At 43.5% G+C, this 13,428-nt stretch overlaps 8 pseudogenes; all 8 read right to left on the reverse strand.

The window, feature by feature from the left end:
• Positions 1 to 126: 126 nt before the first annotated feature.
• Positions 127 to 405, reverse strand: LOC130342728 (U2 spliceosomal RNA; annotated as a pseudogene).
• Positions 406 to 1,878: 1,473 nt separating this feature from the next.
• Positions 1,879 to 2,143, reverse strand: LOC130342708 (U2 spliceosomal RNA; annotated as a pseudogene).
• Positions 2,144 to 3,616: 1,473 nt separating this feature from the next.
• LOC130342709 (U2 spliceosomal RNA) lies at positions 3,617 to 3,881 on the reverse strand (annotated as a pseudogene).
• A 1,493-nt stretch (positions 3,882 to 5,374) lies between these two features.
• LOC130342743 (U2 spliceosomal RNA) lies at positions 5,375 to 5,638 on the reverse strand (annotated as a pseudogene).
• A 1,463-nt stretch (positions 5,639 to 7,101) lies between these two features.
• Positions 7,102 to 7,365, reverse strand: LOC130342744 (U2 spliceosomal RNA; annotated as a pseudogene).
• Positions 7,366 to 8,838: 1,473 nt separating this feature from the next.
• On the reverse strand, positions 8,839 to 9,102 carry LOC130342746 (U2 spliceosomal RNA; annotated as a pseudogene).
• A 1,473-nt stretch (positions 9,103 to 10,575) lies between these two features.
• Positions 10,576 to 10,839, reverse strand: LOC130342747 (U2 spliceosomal RNA; annotated as a pseudogene).
• A 1,478-nt stretch (positions 10,840 to 12,317) lies between these two features.
• LOC130342749 (U2 spliceosomal RNA) lies at positions 12,318 to 12,581 on the reverse strand (annotated as a pseudogene).
• Between the last annotated feature and the right edge of the window lie 847 nt (positions 12,582 to 13,428).

A 13,428-nucleotide genomic window follows, 5' to 3' on the forward strand; every position in this document is an offset into this window, starting at 1 on the left:
AACGCTAAATGAATAGACGTTCATAAACCAGTCAGTGCAACTCATCATTTTGGTCTCCAATTCTCAAACTCAAATTCTCACCCACGGAGGATTAAATGAGAATCTTTCTTGTTTAACACTGGAATGGGGTGGTGCACTGTTCACTACCCGAAGATACTGCCACATCGGGTCAATGCATAGGGCGACAATGCATAGGGCGACAGAAGCAAGCTTCCAAATCAGCTCCCTTTCTCAAAAATCCATTTAATTTATGGTCCCCAGATAGGGAACGTATGTATCAGTATGTGCTCACAAGTCACCCAAGTGCAAGTATTCACACAAAAAAAAACGTGCCTCAGGATGCGATCTGTCGCAAGATCCTTTCTTTTTTTACACTTGATCTAAGCCAAAAGGCCTAGAGGGGATAACCGGGAAAGGGGTGGACCCAACCATGTCCCCTTCATGAGCACTCACATTACTCATAGGAATGGAAGGAAGGCTGGCAGCCAACCAGCCTCCCATACACTTTCTGGGTGGGTGGCAGTCAGCCACCCATACATACATACAGCACAGGCTAAACCCACATCATCACTTAAAAAAAGGACAGGCGACCATTGCACTCTGATGGAGCATTTAGCAATGCAATCCATAGCCTGGCTTTTGCCTGAACCCCCATCACTCCTCCTCTTGCATATAAGACAATATTTCAGATCTGCATATGAAAACAACACGCCTACCTTTGTTGCACATAGCTGCCTGCCTGTCTCTAGTTACCCCACTGGCTGTAGCTGCGTCCCTTCCGACATGGAATAACACCAACTGTAACGATAAACTGAAAATTAACAGTATAAACCTGCATCATTTTGGACTCTGGTATTTGCTGAATCCGGGTGACCTGACAATCGATGGTGGTGCCGCTGGTGATTCTGGCCTTCTTGGAATCTGTTGGGCCTATGTGTTAGCTCACACATCACTTGGGTATCCATGGTAACTACCACAACATGGTCATCTGCAGTTTACATCTAGCCCGTGGCATTGAATGGCATTTTAAAAGTGCTAAGGGTCCTGGTGCAATAATCCTCCCATGAGGATCAGCCTCAACGGCTTTGTAGATTGCACTCATGTCAGCAACTCCATATACATTTTTTTTTCTTCATGCTTCTTTCTTCATCCTTTTTTCTTTCTGTCATTCAGACTTTCATTCATTCGATCTCTCTCACTCACTTGCTTTAACTCATTTGTTCTCACTCACTCACTCACTCACTCAATCACTCACTCACTCATTCACTCTCACTCACTCTCACTCTCTCACTCACTCGCTCACTAAGTCAGTCTCTCTCTCTCTCTCTCTTTTTCTTTTTATATATATTTTTTTCCGTCTTCTTCTTCTTCTTCTTCTTCTTCTTCAGACCCTGTCATAGCACTAATGCCTTTCCAATACCACCAGCAGATGGAGACACTCCATTGCAACATTGGTTGTGAGCAGCAGTTTCTAAAAACAAATGCCTCATGGCGGATTTCCCATCCATCAATGGATGGTAAATTTTGTTTTTATCATTCACTGACCACAGAAACCAATGCATGGTCAAGCAACAGCAATGACACACCCTTGTGTATAGGCATGAGACCCTCATGTCATTTAACAGGATTCAGCACCACCCACAAGACAGCTACCTGTCATGTCATGTCAAACCTGCACAGGTGTGCTAGATTATTATTATTTAGTTTTATTTTATTTTTTTACACCAATCAGTGTGCAAACATGGTCATTAAAACGCTAAATGAATAGACGTTCATAAACCAGTCAGTGCAACTCATCATTTTGGTCTCCAATTCTCAAACTCAAATTCTCACCCACGGAGGATTAAATGAGAATCTTTCTTGTTTAACACTGGAATGGGGTGGTGCACTGTTCACTACCCGAAGATACTGCCACATCGGGTCAATGCATAGGGCGACAGAAGCAAGCTTCCAAATCAGCTCCCTTTCTCAAAAATCCATTTAATTTATGGTCCCCAGATAGGGAACGTATGTATCAGTATGTGCTCACAAGTCACCCAAGTGCAAGTATTCACACAAAAAAAAAACGTGCCTCAGGATGCGATCTGTCGCAAGATCCTTTCTTTTTTTACACTTGATCTAAGCCAAAAGGCCTAGAGGGGATAACCGGGAAAGGGGTGGACCCAACCATGTCCCCTTCATGAGCACTCACATTACTCATAGGAATGGAAGGAAGGCTGGCAGCCAACCAGCCTCCCATACACTTTCTGGGTGGGTGGCAGTCAGCCACCCATACATACATACAGCACAGGCTAAACCCACATCATCACTTAAAAAAAGGACAGGCGACCATTGCACTCTGATGGAGCATTTAGCAATGCAATCCATAGCCTGGCTTTTGCCTGAACCCCCATCACTCCTCCTCTTGCATATAAGACAATATTTCAGATCTGCATATGAAAACAACACGCCTACCTTTGTTGCACATAGCTGCCTGCCTGTCTCTAGTTACCCCACTGGCTGTAGCTGCGTCCCTTCCGACATGGAATAACACCAACTGTAACGATAAACTGAAAATTAACAGTATAAACCTGCATCATTTTGGACTCTGGTATTTGCTGAATCCGGGTGACCTGACAATCGATGGTGGTGCCGCTGGTGATTCTGGCCTTCTTGGAATCTGTTGGGCCTATGTGTTAGCTCACACATCACTTGGGTATCCATGGTAACTACCACAACATGGTCATCTGCAGTTTACATCTAGCCCGTGGCATTGAATGGCATTTTAAAAGTGCTAAGGGTCCTGGTGCAATAATCCTCCCATGAGGATCAGCCTCAACGGCTTTGTAGATTGCACTCATGTCAGCAACTCCATATACATTTTTTTTTCTTCATGCTTCTTTCTTCATCCTTTTTTCTTTCTGTCATTCAGACTTTCATTCATTCGATCTCTCTCACTCACTTGCTTTAACTCATTTGTTCTCACTCACTCACTCACTCACTCAATCACTCACTCACTCATTCACTCTCACTCACTCTCACTCTCTCACTCACTCGCTCACTAAGTCAGTCTCTCTCTCTCTCTCTCTTTTTCTTTTTATATATATTTTTTTCCGTCTTCTTCTTCTTCTTCTTCTTCTTCTTCAGACCCTGTCATAGCACTAATGCCTTTCCAATACCACCAGCAGATGGAGACACTCCATTGCAACATTGGTTGTGAGCAGCAGTTTCTAAAAACAAATGCCTCATGGCGGATTTCCCATCCATCAATGGATGGTAAATTTTGTTTTTATCATTCACTGACCACAGAAACCAATGCATGGTCAAGCAACAGCAATGACACACCCTTGTGTATAGGCATGAGACCCTCATGTCATTTAACAGGATTCAGCACCACCCACAAGACAGCTACCTGTCATGTCATGTCAAACCTGCACAGGTGTGCTAGATTATTATTATTTAGTTTTATTTTATTTTTTTACACCAATCAGTGTGCAAACATGGTCATTAAAACGCTAAATGAATAGACGTTCATAAACCAGTCAGTGCAACTCATCATTTTGGTCTCCAATTCTCAAACTCAAATTCTCACCCACGGAGGATTAAATGAGAATCTTTCTTGTTTAACACTGGAATGGGGTGGTGCACTGTTCACTACCCGAAGATACTGCCACATCGGGTCAATGCATAGGGCGACAGAAGCAAGCTTCCAAATCAGCTCCCTTTCTCAAAAATCCATTTAATTTATGGTCCCCAGATAGGGAACGTATGTATCAGTATGTGCTCACAAGTCACCCAAGTGCAAGTATTCACACAAAAAAAAAACGTGCCTCAGGATGCGATCTGTCGCAAGATCCTTTCTTTTTTTACACTTGATCTAAGCCAAAAGGCCTAGAGGGGATAACCGGGAAAGGGGTGGACCCAACCATGTCCCCTTCATGAGCACTCACATTACTCATAGGAATGGAAGGAAGGCTGGCAGCCAACCAGCCTCCCATACACTTTCTGGGTGGGTGGCAGTCAGCCACCCATACATACATACAGCACAGGCTAAACCCACATCATCACTTAAAAAAAGGACAGGCGACCATTGCACTCTGATGGAGCATTTAGCAATGCAATCCATAGCCTGGCTTTTGCCTGAACCCCCATCACTCCTCCTCTTGCATATAAGACAATATTTCAGATCTGCATATGAAAACAACACGCCTACCTTTGTTGCACATAGCTGCCTGCCTGTCTCTAGTTACCCCACTGGCTGTAGCTGCGTCACTTCCGACATGGAATAACACCAACTGTAACGATAAACTGAAAATTAACAGTATAAACCTGCATCATTTTGGACTCTGGTATTTGCTGAATCCGGGTGACCTGACAATCGATGGTGGTGCCGCTGGTGATTCTGGCCTTCTTGGAATCTGTTGGGCCTATGTGTTAGCTCACACATCACTTGGGTATCCATGGTAACTACCACAACATGGTCATCTGCAGTTTACATCTAGCCCGTGGCATTGAATGGCATTTTAAAAGTGCTAAGGGTCCTGGTGCAATAATCCTCCCATGAGGATCAGCCTCAACGGCTTTGTAGATTGCACTCATGTCAGCAACTCCATATACATTTTTTTTTCTTCATGCTTCTTTCTTCATCCTTTTTTCTTTCTGTCATTCAGACTTTCATTCATTCGATCTCTCTCACTCACTTGCTTTAACTCATTTGTTCTCACTCACTCACTCACTCAATCACTCACTCACTCATTCACTCTCACTCACTCTCACTCTCTCACTCACTCGCTCACTAAGTCAGTCTCTCTCTCTCTCTCTCTTTTTCTTTTTATATATATATTTTTCCGTCTTCTTCTTCTTCTTCTTCTTCTTCTTCTTCTTCTTCTTCTTCTTCTTCTTCAGACCCTGTCATAGCACTAATGCCTTTCCAATACCACCAGCAGATGGAGACACTCCATTGCAACATTGGTTGTGAGCAGCAGTTTCTAAAAACAAATGCCTCATGGCGGATTTCCCATCCATCAATGGATGGTAAATTTTGTTTTTATCATTCACTGACCACAGAAACCAATGCATGGTCAAGCAACAGCAATGACACACCCTTGTGTATAGGCATGAGACCCTCATGTCATTTAACAGGATTCAGCACCACCCACAAGACAGCTACCTGTCATGTCATGTCAAACCTGCACAGGTGTGCTAGATTATTATTATTTAGTTTTATTTTATTTTTTTACACCAATCAGTGTGCAAACATGGTCATTAAAACGCTAAATGAATAGACGTTCATAAACCAGTCAGTGCAACTCATCATTTTGGTCTCCAATTCTCAAACTCAAATTCTCACCCACGGAGGATTAAATGAGAATCTTTCTTGTTTAACACTGGAATGGGGTGGTGCACTGTTCACTACCCGAAGATACTGCCACATCGGGTCAATGCATAGGGCGACAGAAGCAAGCTTCCAAATCAGCTCCCTTTCTCAAAAATCCATTTAATTTATGGTCCCCAGATAGGGAACGTATGTATCAGTATGTGCTCACAAGTCACCCAAGTGCAAGTATTCACACAAAAAAAAACGTGCCTCAGGATGCGATCTGTCGCAAGATCCTTTCTTTTTTTACACTTGATCTAAGCCAAAAGGCCTAGAGGGGATAACCGGGAAAGGGGTGGACCCAACCATGTCCCCTTCATGAGCACTCACATTACTCATAGGAATGGAAGGAAGGCTGGCAGCCAACCAGCCTCCCATACACTTTCTGGGTGGGTGGCAGTCAGCCACCCATACATACATACAGCACAGGCTAAACCCACATCATCACTTAAAAAAAGGACAGGCGACCATTGCACTCTGATGGAGCATTTAGCAATGCAATCCATAGCCTGGCTTTTGCCTGAACCCCCATCACTCCTCCTCTTGCATATAAGACAATATTTCAGATCTGCATATGAAAACAACACGCCTACCTTTGTTGCACATAGCTGCCTGCCTGTCTCTAGTTACCCCACTGGCTGTAGCTGCGTCCCTTCCGACATGGAATAACACCAACTGTAACGATAAACTGAAAATTAACAGTATAAACCTGCATCATTTTGGACTCTGGTATTTGCTGAATCCGGGTGACCTGACAATCGATGGTGGTGCCGCTGGTGATTCTGGCCTTCTTGGAATCTGTTGGGCCTATGTGTTAGCTCACACATCACTTGGGTATCCATGGTAACTACCACAACATGGTCATCTGCAGTTTACATCTAGCCCGTGGCATTGAATGGCATTTTAAAAGTGCTAAGGGTCCTGGTGCAATAATCCTCCCATGAGGATCAGCCTCAACGGCTTTGTAGATTGCACTCATGTCAGCAACTCCATATACATTTTTTTTTCTTCATGCTTCTTTCTTCATCCTTTTTTCTTTCTGTCATTCAGACTTTCATTCATTCGATCTCACTCACTTGCTTTAACTCATTTGTTCTCACTCACTCACTCACTCACTCAATCACTCACTCACTCATTCACTCTCACTCACTCTCACTCTCTCACTCACTCGCTCACTAAGTCAGTCTCTCTCTCTCTCTCTCTTTTTCTTTTTATATATATTTTTTTCCGTCTTCTTCTTCTTCTTCTTCTTCAGACCCTGTCATAGCACTAATGCCTTTCCAATACCACCAGCAGATGGAGACACTCCATTGCAACATTGGTTGTGAGCAGCAGTTTCTAAAAACAAATGCCTCATGGCGGATTTCCCATCCATCAATGGATGGTAAATTTTGTTTTTATCATTCACTGACCACAGAAACCAATGCATGGTCAAGCAACAGCAATGACACACCCTTGTGTATAGGCATGAGACCCTCATGTCATTTAACAGGATTCAGCACCACCCACAAGACAGCTACCTGTCATGTCATGTCAAACCTGCACAGGTGTGCTAGATTATTATTATTTAGTTTTATTTTATTTTTTTACACCAATCAGTGTGCAAACATGGTCATTAAAACGCTAAATGAATAGACGTTCATAAACCAGTCAGTGCAACTCATCATTTTGGTCTCCAATTCTCAAACTCAAATTCTCACCCACGGAGGATTAAATGAGAATCTTTCTTGTTTAACACTGGAATGGGGTGGTGCACTGTTCACTACCCGAAGATACTGCCACATCGGGTCAATGCATAGGGCGACAGAAGCAAGCTTCCAAATCAGCTCCCTTTCTCAAAAATCCATTTAATTTATGGTCCCCAGATAGGGAACGTATGTATCAGTATGTGCTCACAAGTCACCCAAGTGCAAGTATTCACACAAAAAAAAACGTGCCTCAGGATGCGATCTGTCGCAAGATCCTTTCTTTTTTTACACTTGATCTAAGCCAAAAGGCCTAGAGGGGATAACCGGGAAAGGGGTGGACCCAACCATGTCCCCTTCATGAGCACTCACATTACTCATAGGAATGGAAGGAAGGCTGGCAGCCAACCAGCCTCCCATACACTTTCTGGGTGGGTGGCAGTCAGCCACCCATACATACATACAGCACAGGCTAAACCCACATCATCACTTAAAAAAAGGACAGGCGACCATTGCACTCTGATGGAGCATTTAGCAATGCAATCCATAGCCTGGCTTTTGCCTGAACCCCCATCACTCCTCCTCTTGCATATAAGACAATATTTCAGATCTGCATATGAAAACAACACGCCTACCTTTGTTGCACATAGCTGCCTGCCTGTCTCTAGTTACCCCACTGGCTGTAGCTGCGTCCCTTCCGACATGGAATAACACCAACTGTAACGATAAACTGAAAATTAACAGTATAAACCTGCATCATTTTGGACTCTGGTATTTGCTGAATCCGGGTGACCTGACAATCGATGGTGGTGCCGCTGGTGATTCTGGCCTTCTTGGAATCTGTTGGGCCTATGTGTTAGCTCACACATCACTTGGGTATCCATGGTAACTACCACAACATGGTCATCTGCAGTTTACATCTAGCCCGTGGCATTGAATGGCATTTTAAAAGTGCTAAGGGTCCTGGTGCAATAATCCTCCCATGAGGATCAGCCTCAACGGCTTTGTAGATTGCACTCATGTCAGCAACTCCATATACATTTTTTTTTCTTCATGCTTCTTTCTTCATCCTTTTTTCTTTCTGTCATTCAGACTTTCATTCATTCGATCTCTCTCACTCACTTGCTTTAACTCATTTGTTCTCACTCACTCACTCACTCACTCAATCACTCACTCACTCATTCACTCTCACTCACTCTCACTCTCTCACTCACTCGCTCACTAAGTCAGTCTCTCTCTCTCTCTCTCTTTTTCTTTTTATATATATTTTTTTCCGTCTTCTTCTTCTTCTTCTTCTTCTTCTTCAGACCCTGTCATAGCACTAATGCCTTTCCAATACCACCAGCAGATGGAGACACTCCATTGCAACATTGGTTGTGAGCAGCAGTTTCTAAAAACAAATGCCTCATGGCGGATTTCCCATCCATCAATGGATGGTAAATTTTGTTTTTATCATTCACTGACCACAGAAACCAATGCATGGTCAAGCAACAGCAATGACACACCCTTGTGTATAGGCATGAGACCCTCATGTCATTTAACAGGATTCAGCACCACCCACAAGACAGCTACCTGTCATGTCATGTCAAACCTGCACAGGTGTGCTAGATTATTATTATTTAGTTTTATTTTATTTTTTTACACCAATCAGTGTGCAAACATGGTCATTAAAACGCTAAATGAATAGACGTTCATAAACCAGTCAGTGCAACTCATCATTTTGGTCTCCAATTCTCAAACTCAAATTCTCACCCACGGAGGATTAAATGAGAATCTTTCTTGTTTAACACTGGAATGGGGTGGTGCACTGTTCACTACCCGAAGATACTGCCACATCGGGTCAATGCATAGGGCGACAGAAGCAAGCTTCCAAATCAGCTCCCTTTCTCAAAAATCCATTTAATTTATGGTCCCCAGATAGGGAACGTATGTATCAGTATGTGCTCACAAGTCACCCAAGTGCAAGTATTCACACAAAAAAAAACGTGCCTCAGGATGCGATCTGTCGCAAGATCCTTTCTTTTTTTACACTTGATCTAAGCCAAAAGGCCTAGAGGGGATAACCGGGAAAGGGGTGGACCCAACCATGTCCCCTTCATGAGCACTCACATTACTCATAGGAATGGAAGGAAGGCTGGCAGCCAACCAGCCTCCCATACACTTTCTGGGTGGGTGGCAGTCAGCCACCCATACATACATACAGCACAGGCTAAACCCACATCATCACTTAAAAAAAGGACAGGCGACCATTGCACTCTGATGGAGCATTTAGCAATGCAATCCATAGCCTGGCTTTTGCCTGAACCCCCATCACTCCTCCTCTTGCATATAAGACAATATTTCAGATCTGCATATGAAAACAACACGCCTACCTTTGTTGCACATAGCTGCCTGCCTGTCTCTAGTTACCCCACTGGCTGTAGCTGCGTCCCTTCCGACATGGAATAACACCAACTGTAACGATAAACTGAAAATTAACAGTATAAACCTGCATCATTTTGGACTCTGGTATTTGCTGAATCCGGGTGACCTGACAATCGATGGTGGTGCCGCTGGTGATTCTGGCCTTCTTGGAATCTGTTGGGCCTATGTGTTAGCTCACACATCACTTGGGTATCCATGGTAACTACCACAACATGGTCATCTGCAGTTTACATCTAGCCCGTGGCATTGAATGGCATTTTAAAAGTGCTAAGGGTCCTGGTGCAATAATCCTCCCATGAGGATCAGCCTCAACGGCTTTGTAGATTGCACTCATGTCAGCAACTCCATATACATTTTTTTTTCTTCATGCTTCTTTCTTCATCCTTTTTTCTTTCTGTCATTCAGACTTTCATTCATTCGATCTCTCTCACTCACTTGCTTTAACTCATTTGTTCTCACTCACTCACTCACTCACTCACTCAATCACTCACTCACTCATTCACTCTCACTCACTCTCACTCTCTCACTCACTCGCTCACTAAGTCAGTCTCTCTCTCTCTCTCTCTTTTTCTTTTTATATATATTTTTTTCCGTCTTCTTCTTCTTCTTCTTCTTCTTCTTCTCAGTCATAGCACTAATGCCTTTCCAATACCACCAGCAGATGGAGACACTCCATTGCAACATTGGTTGTGAGCAGCAGTTTCTAAAAACAAATGCCTCATGGCGGATTTCCCATCCATCAATGGATGGTAAATTTTGTTTTTATCATTCACTGACCACAGAAACCAATGCATGGTCAAGCAACAGCAATGACACACCCTTGTGTATAGGCATGAGACCCTCATGTCATTTAACAGGATTCAGCACCACCCACAAGACAGCTACCTGTCATGTCATGTCAAACCTGCACAGGTGTGCTAGATTATTATTATTTAGTTTTATTTTATTTTTTTACACCAATCAGTGTGCAAACATGGTCATTAAAACGCTAAATGAATAGACGTTCATAAACCAGTCAGTGCAACTCATCATTTTGGTCTCCAATTCTCAAACTCAAATTCTCACCCACGGAGGATTAAATGAGAATCTTTCTTGTTTAACACTGGAATGGGGTGGTGCACTGTTCACTACCCGAAGATACTGCCACATCGGGTCAATGCATAGGGCGACAGAAGCAAGCTTCCAAATCAGCTCCCTTTCTCAAAAATCCATTTAATTTATGGTCCCCAGATAGGGAACGTATGTATCAGTATGTGCTCACAAGTCACCCAAGTGCAAGTATTCACACAAAAAAAAACGTGCCTCAGGATGCGATCTGTCGCAAGATCCTTTCTTTTTTTACACTTGATCTAAGCCAAAAGGCCTAGAGGGGATAACCGGGAAAGGGGTGGACCCAACCATGTCCCCTTCATGAGCACTCACATTACTCATAGGAATGGAAGGAAGGCTGGCAGCCAACCAGCCTCCCATACACTTTCTGGGTGGGTGGCAGTCAGCCACCCATACATACATACAGCACAGGCTAAACCCACATCATCACTTAAAAAAAGGACAGGCGACCATTGCACTCTGATGGAGCATTTAGCAATGCAATCCATAGCCTGGCTTTTGCCTGAACCCCCATCACTCCTCCTCTTGCATATAAGACAATATTTCAGATCTGCATATGAAAACAACACGCCTACCTTTGTTGCACATAGCTGCCTGCCTGTCTCTAGTTACCCCACTGGCTGTAGCTGCGTCCCTTCCGACATGGAATAACACCAACTGTAACGATAAACTGAAAATTAACAGTATAAACCTGCATCATTTTGGACTCTGGTATTTGCTGAATCCGGGTGACCTGACAATCGATGGTGGTGCCGCTGGTGATTCTGGCCTTCTTGGAATCTGTTGGGCCTATGTGTTAGCTCACACATCACTTGGGTATCCATGGTAACTACCACAACATGGTCATCTGCAGTTTACATCTAGCCCGTGGCATTGAATGGCATTTTAAAAGTGCTAAGGGTCCTGGTGCAATAATCCTCCCATGAGGATCAGCCTCAACGGCTTTGTAGATTGCACTCATGTCAGCAACTCCATATACATTTTTTTTTCTTCATGCTTCTTTCTTCATCCTTTTTTCTTTCTGTCATTCAGACTTTCATTCATTCGATCTCTCTCACTCACTTGCTTTAACTCATTTGTTCTCACTCACTCACTCACTCACTCAATCACTCACTCACTCATTCACTCTCACTCACTCTCACTCTCTCACTCACTCGCTCACTAAGTCAGTCTCTCTCTCTCTCTCTCTTTTTCTTTTTATATATATTTTTTTCCGCTTCTTCTTCTTCTTCTTCTTCTTCTTCTTCTTCAGACCCTGTCATAGCACTAATGCCTTTCCAATACCACCAGCAGATGGAGACACTCCATTGCAACATTGGTTGTGAGCAGCAGTTTCTAAAAACAAATGCCTCATGGCGGATTTCCCATCCATCAATGGATGGTAAATTTTGTTTTTATCATTCACTGACCACAGAAACCAATGCATGGTCAAGCAACAGCAATGACACACCCTTGTGTATAGGCATGAGACCCTCATGTCATTTAACAGGATTCAGCACCACCCACAAGACAGCTACCTGTCATGTCATGTCAAACCTGCACAGGTGTGCTAGATTATTATTATTTAGTTTTATTTTATTTTTTTACACCAATCAGTGTGCAAACATGGTCATTAAAACGCTAAATGAATAGACGTTCATAAACCAGTCAGTGCAACTCATCATTTTGGTCTCCAATTCTCAAACTCAAATTCTCACCCACGGAGGATTAAATGAGAATCTTTCTTGTTTAACACTGGAATGGGGTGGTGCACTGTTCACTACCCGAAGATACTGCCACATCGGGTCAATGCATAGGGCGACAGAAGCAAGCTTCCAAATCAGCTCCCTTTCTCAAAAATCCATTTAATTTATGGTCCCCAGATAGGGAACGTATGTATCAGTATGTGCTCACAAGTCACCCAAGTGCAAGTATTCACACAAAAAAAAACGTGCCTCAGGATGCGATCTGTCGCAAGATCCTTTCTTTTTTTACACTTGATCTAAGCCAAAAGGCCTAGAGGGGATAACCGGGAAAGGGGTGGACCCAACCATGTCCCCTTCATGAGCACTCACATTACTCATAGGAATGGAAGGAAGGCTGGCAGCCAACCAGCCTCCCATACACTTTCTGGGTGGGTGGCAGTCAGCCACCCATACATACATACAGCACAGGCTAAACCCACATCATCACTTAAAAAAAGGACAGGCGACCATTGCACTCTGATGGAGCATTTAGCAATGCAATCCATAGCCTGGCTTTTGCCTGAACCCCCATCACTCCTCCTCTTGCATATAAGACAATATTTCAGATCTGCATATGAAAACAACACGCCTACCTTTGTTGCACATAGCTGCCTGCCTGTCTCTAGTTACCCCACTGGCTGTAGCTGCGTCCCTTCCGACATGGAATAACACCAACTGTAACGATAAACTGAAAATTAACAGTATAAACCTGCATCATTTTGGACTCTGGTATTTGCTGAATCCGGGTGACCTGACAATCGATGGTGGTGCCGCTGGTGATTCTGGCCTTCTTGGAATCTGTTGGGCCTATGTGTTAGCTCACACATCACTTGGGTATCCATGGTAACTACCACAACATGGTCATCTGCAGTTTACATCTAGCCCGTGGCATTGAATGGCATTTTAAAAGTGCTAAGGGTCCTGGTGCAATAATCCTCCCATGAGGATCAGCCTCAACGGCTTTGTAGATTGCACTCATGTCAGCAACTCCATATACATTTTTTTTTCTTCATGCTTCTTTCTTCATCCTTTTTTCTTTCTGTCATTCAGACTTTCATTCATTCGATCTCTCTCACTCACTTGCTTTAACTCATTTGTTCTCACTCACTCACTCACTCACTCAATCACT

This window comes from Hyla sarda, unplaced genomic scaffold, assembly GCF_029499605.1.
Source record: "Hyla sarda isolate aHylSar1 unplaced genomic scaffold, aHylSar1.hap1 scaffold_658, whole genome shotgun sequence".
In the NCBI taxonomy this organism is placed as follows: Eukaryota; Metazoa; Chordata; class Amphibia; order Anura; family Hylidae; genus Hyla; species Hyla sarda.